A 7,246-nucleotide genomic window follows, 5' to 3' on the forward strand; every position below is an offset into this window, starting at 1 on the left:
AAAGCTCTAAATAAGCAAATATGACAATGATAAACAATAGAACCCGGAAGAATCATTTTGCCGTTGGAAGCGTGGAAAATGATGATTCTTCCGATGTGGATCGCGTAGGCTTGAGTATGAGCTTTGAATCCCGAGCGGAAGAGAGTGGTTGAGCTTGAAGTCACTTGGGAAGCTTGAAAGCACTTGATTTCTTCACTTGAATGCACTCACTCCCTTGAACTTCTCTCTCTTGCTTCTCTCTTAAATGATCTAGCTTTGGGTTGGTGAAGAGTTGTTGAGAAGCACTTAAGAGGTCCCTTTTATAGCCCAAAAAGCAAATATAGCCGTTAGAGATAAAGTAAAAGAGATTTGAAATTCAAACCAAACCTGCAAAAGTTGTCAGTCGCGTCCCAGGCGCTCCGGAGATGTCTCCGCTTCAACGCGAGACGTCTCGGCTGTATAAATTTACTTTTCACTTTGTTTGGGGTCGACTCGGCACTTTACGGGGACGACTCTGGAATTGTATCGTTTGAATCCTTGTTTTTCTGTTTTTCTGAGAGGGTCGTCTCTGTACTTTACGGGGACGTCTCGGCTTGTTTGCACTTTTTGCATGGGGACGACTCCGCTGCCTTGGGGACGACTCCGCTGTTATAACTCCGAAAAACATGTCTTCTGGAATTCTCTGAGAGAGTCGACTCTGCTCTTTCAGGGGACGTCTCCGCTGTCTTATCACCGAAAATGACATCCTCTGGAAAACCCTGAGAGAGCCGACTCCGCTACATCGGGGACGACTAGGAAACTCAGCTTTTTACTTGCGGAGACGACTCCGTGTACGGTGGGGACGTCTCGTGCATATCTCTTGAAAACTGCCTTTCTGCCGCCACTGAGAGAGTCGACTCCGCTACTGAGAGAGTCGACTCCGCTATCGCGGGGACGACTCGGCAGGTGCCGGGGACGTCTCCAGACGTGCCAGTTCTTCCTGTTTGTGTCAGAGACGTCTCTGAGACAATCCGGAGACGTCTCGGCTATTCCTGAACTTTTTCTTTCATCTCAAAAATTCTTCAATAAGTCCTTAAAAAATTATGGGAACTTGCCTAGACATTTCTTAACAATATTCTTAATAAAATACATGAAATCCTCAATTAAATTGTTAAGATAAATGGAATTATACTCTAGTGTTTTGTATTCATCAAAATCCATTAGGGGGTCAACACATGGAGCCTCCCCTAGGATATCCTCATCCTCTTGGTAAGGTTTACCATCTTCGGCGAGCCTTGTATGGACTTAAGCAAGCTCCACATGCCTGGTTCGCCAAATTCAGCTCCACTATTGCACATTTTGGATTTACTTCACTCGTCAGACTGCTGCTGATATCACCATTCTACTACTTTATGTTGATGACATGATTATTATTGCTGATGATCTTTCTGGTATTCATGAGCTTAAGCAGTTTTTGAGTCAGCACTTTGAGATGAAGGACCTTAGTTCTCTTAGTTATTTTCTAGGATTGGTGATGTCTCTGATCGGTTATTTCAATTTCAAAAATAAACCACGCAATAGCACGTATCCTGTAGGATAGTGATTACGGGTGTCGGTCCACAGGGATTGGAGACAAGTTATTTTTCCTAATTAAATAATTACTTCAAAGGGGATAAGCTAGAGTAAATGATAAAAACTAAGAATTAATATGGGTGTAGTAGTATGAATTATCTATGGAGAGAGGTGTTTAGGGCTAGATTCCACCGATAGATTTATATTCGTGACGCTTTCAATGATTGAGTTGTATTTAAGACTTGATTGCTTCCGACTACAAGCCAAAGCAATCATAAAAGAAAATTATGATTAATTCCCAGCATGAATCATCTAAGTCTAGCACAAACCATCTACTCTAACGATAAGCATGACCTGTCTAACCTAGCATGATGCATCTGATCATTAAATCATTAAACATGAAATCGATGTCACATGAATATCTCCTCCAAACCACAGGTGTTGGATTCGATGAAATAGATCAATCTATATAAAATATTTTATGCAAGACAAATAATTCATATAAATTGGATAAATCATAAAGATCAATTGATAAATTCTTCATCATGCAACACTCTTACAATACAAACTCAAATCAATAAAAATGAAACGAATACTCCTCTATGGCTTCATCAAACCCCTAAACCGAGGCTCAGCTGCTCATGGTGCTTGTCATCTCCATTGGTTGGCTGAAGAACTCCTTTGCCATCCGCCTCAAACCCTCTCTCTTTTCTTTTATTCTTTTTTTTTTGGTTTTCTTTTTCTCTTCACTGAAACAGGGGGTCTCCCCTGTTTTTCTGTTAAACCGAGCCCCCCCCTTCTCCTCTGCCGTCCTCTTCTTATAGCTCGCCGAAGACCAGCGATGGATCCCAAGAGAGAAGGAGGGCGTGATGCTGGGAGGATGATCTCGCGGAGGCTTGATTCCTGTTGCACGCGAGGGCGTGATGCTGGGAGGATGGCATGATCTCGGGCGAAGATGGGGATGAAGCTCGAAACGGGTGCCGATCCGGAAGGAGCTGGGTTACCGTCTCGTTGAATGCAGTTGGCTGGGATCGCGGTGAAGGCTGAATCACAGGGATTGGAGCTGGGAATCGATGGGATCTCTTCTTGGAACGAATCCGGGTGAAGCTCGGGATGGCTGGCTGATTTCCGACTGCTGGGAGGTGGAACGGGTGGCGGATGGCATGCGGTTGATGCGGCTGGCACGGAGCTGATGCGGTGGTGCTGGATCTCGGCTGAAGACGCGGGCTGTGATGGCGAAGGGGCTGGATCTTCGCTGCTGGGAAGAGTCGACCGCACGGGCACGGTGGGCACGCGGCTAATTGCGGCCGACTGGAATCACGGAGGACTCGTCGCCGGCAGATTTGATCGCGGGATCGTCGGGAGGGAGCCGCGGACGGTGGGCGGCCGCGGGATCAACGGGAAGACGCCGGAGGGGGCGTCGGTGGGCACGCGTGAGCTGTTCATCGGGGGAGGAAGAAGATGAACAGTGAATGAGTTTTTTTTTCTTTTTCTAACACTGTTCATATGAACAGTGTTTTCACGGAACACTGTTCATATGAACAGTGATTCCAGTAATTTTTCTCCAAATTACTGTGGATATTTTATTATTATTTTTTTAATTTTAAAATTATGAATTTTACACGAAGGTAGGTACGAAATTGGTTGGGAATTGGCTTTGGATTTGAGATGGGTCATGATCGTTGATTTGCTTGAACTTGTTCTCGAGCCCAATGTTATTTAAATTTAATTCTTGCTAAGCTGCTTCAGATCGAACTCGACCAGACAAGACTAAAAACCGGACCGTGACCTAATAAAAAGGGTTAATCAAACCTTTGCCCCATACATAATTAATTATAACTTTCGATCGAATCAGGACCAAAACCCATTTAATTATAACCTTAGCTTGATTACAACTCCATCAGGTTACCAAATCGGGTCAACACAATCTCCTCCTTATATGTTTTCATGAAAGATTATAACCAGGAGAGAGACAAGTTTAGAGTCTGTTTTGAGAAAAGAATTATTTACCTCTTACCATATTTTAAATTTATTTTAATGTTTATTTAATTTTATGGTAAAATATATATTTATCAGTTTAAAAACATTGATAAGTGCTACGGAAAGATAACTAAATTATAGATTATTAAGCACTTATCACACCCCCAAACCTATGTTTTGCTAGTCCTCGAGCAAAATAAAATTAAAGAAAAGCTCTAACTCACTTTCGCAGGCATCGCTATTGCATTTACCATATGCAACAAGGCTTTAAACCCCTAGGTTATCCTAGTGGACGAGTTATAGTCTCGTGAGGGTTTCCAGTGAAGATACCCACAAACTTCAATATCATTTATTGTTTATGATTAATTTGTTGTTGTTGTTGTTGTTGTTTTTTTTTTTTAATTCAAATCTAATTTAAGATACATAAATGATAAGAATTTCAAAGCACACACGGTTTTATTTACTAAGTCAGCCCAAATTCTAGATTAGTATGCAATCTAAGTTAAAGTCATTAAGTTTCCGTTTAGGAAGTTGTAAGACTTATTTATACTGGAGTGCTCGGTGAAATCTGGACCGTACACAAGCTAAGGGTTCGGATCCCCAAAATATTGTTAATACTAGTAGTTTCCAAGGATTGGTCGAAAAGACCTACTCACTGATTCAAAATCATCTTATCTGCAGGATTTCGAGAGTTGTGGATGTTTACTTTAGTACCTCACGGGCTTTATCTGTAATATTCCAGTTTACTCGAATTTTTACAACGACGGCTTTCACACTATTGTCTTTTCGGTCAATACAACATTTTTTTTTCTTTTTTTTTTTAAGAAAGATATATAAATTGTGCACTTTTACTCTTGTGGTGATTTCTCCGTGTAACGAGCAATCAATCGACAACTCTCACACCAGTTGGCATAAGGTGTCGGGCATCAAGACTCCCCTACGGACTTATGCTCGGAGTCCTCATTACAAGCCCACTTGATCTTTGACAATAGGTAGCCCTTTTCGATGTTCCTGACTAAATCCATTTTTATTGATTTTTTTTTTGGATTAGATAAGTATGATTCATCAGGGTCCAAGGTTGCTACCATACTCTCAACATAATGTCGAGCCTAGACCTTAGAAGAGTCGGCCAGTGTGTAGTGAAATTCCAAAGTATTAATTAGCTTACAACTTCCTAAGAGAGACTTAATAAAAAGAACTTAAATTTGTATTACTTCCCACTAGTCATTGGGCTTTTTAGATTTTATATACCTTGTGTGTTTATCATTCTCGCATAAATGTATATAAATTAGGGTTTTTTTTTAACAAAAACTTTTTTTTTAATTAACTTTTTTATTATTTTATAAAAAATAAACACATTTTTTTTTAAAAAAATTAGATTTTTTTTTCTTTTTTAAAAAAATGATTTTTTTATTGGTTTTTTTTTTATTTTTTTATTTTTTATTTTTTTTATTATTTTTTATTTTTTATTTTTTATTTTTGGGATGAAAATCAAGATGAATACCCCCAAACCTAAACCTAACATTGTCCTCAATGTTAAGAAATAATCTAAGAGAATTGGGTTGCCTCCCAACAAGCGCTAAGTTTATTGTCTTCAGCCAGACATAGTGAGATAGTTTTTGCATCTCCTTCTATGAGGTCATCTATTTTGTCTATCATAAAACACTCAATTTTTCTTGCGGGTTGGTCGGCCGCATTGAACACATTTAATTTTACCTTCATATTCCCAAATGATATGTTCATTACCCCTGTTCTACAATTGATGCATGCATTGGTTGTTGCTAAAAAGGGCCGCCCAAGGATCACGGGGATTTGTTTATTAGGATTGGGCTCATGTTCCATATCAAGGACAATGAAATCTACTGGAAAATAGAATTTATCTACCTTGACAAGAACATCTTCAATTATCCCACGTGGTGTTTTTACAGATCGATCAGCCAATTGAAGGGATACCGAGGTTGGTTTTAACTCACCTAAACCAAGTTTCTCATAAACTGAATAAGGTAAAAGGTTGACACTTGCCCCTAGATCTAAGAGTGCTCGATCAATGAAATTATTTCCTAAGACACAGGAGATGGTGGGAGCACCAGGATCTTTGAATTTTGGAGGAGTGTTGTGTTGGAGAATAGAACTCACTTGCTCAGTTAGGAAGACCTTTTTAGGCACATGTGTCCTAGATTTTCGCTTTTGTGTACAAAGGTCTTTGAGAAATTTGGCATAGGAGGGAACTTGTCTGATGGCATCAAGGAGTGGAAGGTTGATTTTAACTTGTTTGAACACCTCCATCATCTCTTCTAGTGAAGTTCCCTTCTTGCCAAAGGGAGTGGGTGCATTAAGTGCTTCAGGAAATGGAGCCTTTGGAGTATGGGTTGTGACAGATGGTGGACTAGCTGAAGAAGGTTTTGGATTTTCATGTGAAACATTCCTCTCCTCTTCTTCATCTTCCTTATTGTTACTCTCCCCAACCTTATTATCTATTATACGACCACTCCTTAGGGTAGTCAAAGCATTGGCTTGCTCATGATTTAGTCGGGTTTCTTGAGCCACGTATTGTCCCCTAGGAATACTTAGTGGTTGGCTTGGAAGCTTTCCTTCCTCTCGCTTGTTTAGTGCATTAGCTAGTTGACCCATTTGGGATTCTAGCTTGGCGATTGATTGCGTATGAGAGTGCACTAATTGTGTAATGGTTTCCAAACCTTGAAGGGCGTTCAACACTTTCTCCTCAAAGACTGTGTTTCTTTGGGGTGGAGGAGGAGTGTGTTGAAATTGAGTCGAGGGATGGTAGGGATGAATATTTTGTGGGGTTTGAAAATTCTGAGGGTTTGGAAAGTTTTGGGAATAAGGTTGGGCAGTATTCGAAGCTTGCTGCTTCCAAGAAAAGTTTGGATGATTTCGCCATCCCGGGTTATATGTATTGGAAAATGGGTCATTACCCGGTCTGGGTTGTGTTTGAGCAGCATTGATGTGTTCTTGCACGAGTTCGGAGAATTGGGGCGCTGAGGGGCACTCATGAATAGGGTGGGCTGGGCTAGAACAAATAGTACACACTTGTGCTTGGGAAGAGTTCATGTAATGCCCACCTATCATCAGTTGGTCAATCTTATGGGACAATGCATCTACCTTGCTAGACAGGTCCATAGAATGACTTATTTCACAAATGGTCCCTTTTCTTTGAGAACTCGGGGGTGCTTGACGAGAACATGAAGCATGGTGGAGGGAGTTTTCATTAAGATTTTCAAATAATTTCCATGCTTCATGCTCATTTTGAAGCATAAAAGTGCCCCCGCATGCAGCATCGATCATCTGACGGTTTCGTTCTGTCAATCCGTCATAAAAACATTGCACTAGTTGCCACTTAGGTATTTGATGATGAGGGCATTTACGGATTAGGTCCCTAAATCTCTCCCAAGTTTCATGAAATTCTTCTCCCTCAGTTTGGGAGAAGCTTGTAATGGCACGTCTAAACTGGTTCGTTCTTCCTATGGGAAAGTATTTTTTAAGGAATTCTTGTTGCATTTGATCCCAAGAACGAATTGAGTTGGCTTCTAAAGAATTCAACCATTGCTTGGCTCTATCTTTAAGGGAGAAGGGGAATAACCTAAGTTTCAGAGCATCATCAGTGAAATTCTGAATCTTGACAGTGGTGCAAATTTCAAGGAATTCATCTAGGTGTTTATATGGATGTTCATTGGTGAGCCCATAAAAAGATGGAAGCATTTGGATCACACTAGACTTT

General features: G+C 40.6%; 1 non-coding gene across 1 annotated transcript; it reads left to right on the plus strand.

The window, feature by feature from the left end:
• Positions 1–6,871: 6,871 nt before the first annotated feature.
• Positions 6,872–6,977, plus strand: LOC120105258. Its single transcript, XR_005507660.1, has one exon. It is a non-coding gene; the product is annotated as a small nucleolar RNA R71 (small nucleolar RNA).
• Positions 6,978–7,246: the final 269 nt, after the last annotated feature.

The sequence above is a fragment of the Phoenix dactylifera genome, unplaced genomic scaffold (genome assembly GCF_009389715.1).
Source record: "Phoenix dactylifera cultivar Barhee BC4 unplaced genomic scaffold, palm_55x_up_171113_PBpolish2nd_filt_p 000241F, whole genome shotgun sequence".
NCBI lineage: Eukaryota > Viridiplantae > Streptophyta > Magnoliopsida > Arecales > Arecaceae > Phoenix > Phoenix dactylifera.